Source organism: Galeopterus variegatus, unplaced genomic scaffold (assembly GCF_000696425.1).
Source record: "Galeopterus variegatus unplaced genomic scaffold, G_variegatus-3.0.2 Scaffold2883, whole genome shotgun sequence".
In the NCBI taxonomy this organism is placed as follows: Eukaryota; Metazoa; Chordata; class Mammalia; order Dermoptera; family Cynocephalidae; genus Galeopterus; species Galeopterus variegatus.
The window spans coordinates 268,112-271,327 of record NW_007728994.1 but is presented as its reverse complement, the minus strand read 5'-3'; the positions used below and the strand labels follow the sequence as shown (position 1 = coordinate 271,327).

Sequence of the window (3,216 nt, the reverse complement as noted above, 5' to 3'; positions counted from 1 at the left end):
ATTATTAGCATTTTTGTTATTACAAATCATGATTTTTCTTCATGCTCTTTACCTGACCTCTCTTTTAAAGACAAATGTTAATTTACAATGTGTTACAATCAGTGGTATACTGTATTTACCAATATATTCTACTGAATTATTTTTCCTTTGTTTCATGCATCACACTCCCTCCATCTTGGTTCTGCTACCCCTCCCCTCCCCTTTTCAACAAATAGGTTTTTGATTGTTCATTTGTTTTGGTGGCTGGCCGGTAAGGGGATCCAAACCCTTGACTTTGTTGTTACAACAAGAATAGTTTAAAGGAGGTTTTTCAGAAGAAGCTCTTTGTAGTAAATTATCTTAATCTTTTTTCTTTCATTTTTGTTTTGGTGGCTGGCCAGTACAGGGACTGAACCCTGGACCTTGGTGTTATCAGCACCATGCTCTAGCCAACTGAGCTAACTAGCCAGCCTGATTATCTTAACATTTTTTGTCTGAAACTGTGTGTTTGTGTGTCCATGTGTGCACGTGTGTATATTATAACCAAATAATGTTTATCCAAGGAATGCTAGAAAGATTTGACAGAAAATCTATTAATCTACCATAAGATTAGATGCCAAAGGAAAGAAAATGCAAAATTCAACACCCTTCATGATAAAAACTTTCTATAAGAATGAAGGAAACTACCTCAACCTACTAAAGAGTTTATACTGAAAAGCTACCACAAAAATCACACCTAATGGTGAAAGTTTAAAAATTAAATTCAGGAACAAGATAATAATGGCGACTGTACTGATATTATTTAATTTGTACCAGAAGTCCTAGCTAACACAATGAGAAAATGAAGTAAGAACTTAAGGATTGGAATGTAAAAGATAAATTTGTTACTGTTTGTAAGTATTGTAGATTTTCCTTATATACAACTCGATAAAACTAAAGAACAAATTATTAGAACTAATAAGAAAGTTGCTGGATGAAGATCTATAATAATAATTAGTAGCATTCCTAGAGAGCAGAAATAACCAATTAGAAAATGTAATGATAATGGTAACATTCTTTTTTATACTTTCAAAAAAACAACAACTTGGGCCGACCCCGTGGCTCACTTGGGCAAGTGTGGTGCTGGGAGCACAGCAGTGCTGGGAGCTCTGAGACCGCAGGTTCGGATCCTATATAGGGATGGCCGGTGCACTCACTGGCTGAGCGCGGTGCAGACGACACCAAGCCAAGGGTTACGATCCCCTTACTGGTCACACACACACAAAAAAAAAACAACTTAAGGAATGTAGGAATAAATCTATCAAAAGATGAAAGAAAAAAAGAAACATAAAAGAAGACCTAACATTAAAAAATAAAACATGTGAATAAACAGGAAAATTAAAGGTAGTAAATTAAATTTGCCATTTATTTATAGATTTTATGTAGTTCCAATTAGAACCCAATAAAGACTACTCTTGAGTGTGCATGCAAAACTTGACAAATTCTAAAATCCATTAAAGGGCCAAGGTCCTGAAATTGCCAAGTCGATTGTGAAAAAGAAAACAAGGAAAGAAGGAAGTTGTCCTACCAGGTAGTAACCTAAAAGTTAATCTGTAAATTTAATGTGGTCACAATAAAAATACCTACAGGGTACTTTTAAGATTTGGAAAGGCATGGTGCAGCTATTGTGTAAAGAGTATGTACATTTCTCTGTGAACTAAAAAATAAACTACCCTGTGACCCAGCAACCCCGCTACTGGATATCCACCCAAAGCAAATGAAGTCAATACATGAAAGAGTCACCTGCAGTCCCATGTTCATTGCAACACTGTTCACAATAGCCAAGAGATGGAATCAACCTAAGTGCCAATCAATGAATAAATAGTTTAAAAACTGTGGTATTGCAGTTGATTGAATTGTGTACCCCCAAAGTTTAATGTGTTGGAGGCTTGGTCCACACTGTGACAGTGTTTAGACAGTGGGAAATCCTATTATGGTAATTGAAAGGTGGGGCCTTGAAGAGGCGATTAGATTATGAGGACCATTCCATAGTAAATAGTTTAATGGTGGTCGTGGACATGGTTTTGAGGGCTTTAAAAGGAGAGCACACAAGGAGCTGTCTCTCTCTGCTCTGCCATTCTGCCATGTGAGACACTTGCATCACTGCCACTACCAACAAGGCCTTCACCAGATGTGTTCCCTAGACTTTAGACTTCTCAGCCTCTGAAACTGTAAGCAATAAATTTAATTTTCTTATAAATTACCCAGTTCCAGATGTTTTGTTATAAGCAACAGAAACAGACTAATACAGGTATATATACACAATGGAATATTATTCAGCTATAAAAAAGTGCTCTCATTTGCAGCAACATGGATGAAACTGGAAACCATCATGTTAAGCAAAGTAAATCAGGCACAGAAGGACAAATACCACATGATCTCATCCATATGTGGGATCTAAAAAAGAAAAACAAGTGGTTCTCATAGAAGCAGAGAGTAGAATAGTGGTTACCATGGGTCAAGAGGGGTAAGGTGGTCGGGGAGAGAGAAAGTGGTGGATTAATGGGTACAAAGCTATACTATCTATCCTAAGTGAATCAATGTATAGTATATGTATATATTGAAACAACATACTGTACCCCACAAATATGTACAAATAAATGTTAAAAAAAAAAAAAAAAAAGAATTGGAAAGACAGATTTTAATGGTCATGGGGAAAAATAAATTAGAATGGCCGGGAAAAGAAATAATGATAATGTCACCAAACCAAAAGGGGTTCATTACCCACTTTACAGCAGCCAATAAATCTTTGCACCAGTACTTGCGGCAGAAAAGATTAGCATTTATTATTGAAAGATGCCAATCAAGCAGTGCGAGACAGCTGATGCTGTAAAACTCCAGGCTCCTCGAGAGCTTACGGACAGACAGTTTCTGCCTTTTTTAAAGGCAAAAAACTGCTGCGTTGGGGTCTGGGCTGTGTGAGTAGCCTGTGGATGTTTCTGACTGGTTGAATCTCAGAAGACAAAGGAAGAGCTTCGGGACCCTGTCCATCAATTTTCCAGCTCCAATCAGTCTGGTGTCCTTGTAGTCCCAATTTGCTCAGCATTTTTCAAACTTGGATCTCATTCTCTTTAAAAACATCTCAAGGAGACCTGTCAAGATAGTGTTTTTTGTCCTTGGAATCTAGTAGCTCTTATTTTTGGCCCTCCTTACTGCTAGTTGTTAATTTCAATTTTTAATTGCCGGTTGGAGAGCCCA

At 37.2% G+C, this 3,216-nt stretch overlaps 1 non-coding gene across 1 annotated transcript; it reads right to left on the bottom strand.

Annotated features, from left to right (window-relative positions):
* Positions 1-373: 373 nt before the first annotated feature.
* Positions 374-447, bottom strand: TRNAI-GAU. The gene has a single exon. It is a non-coding gene; the product is annotated as a tRNA-Ile (tRNA).
* Positions 448-3,216: the final 2,769 nt, after the last annotated feature.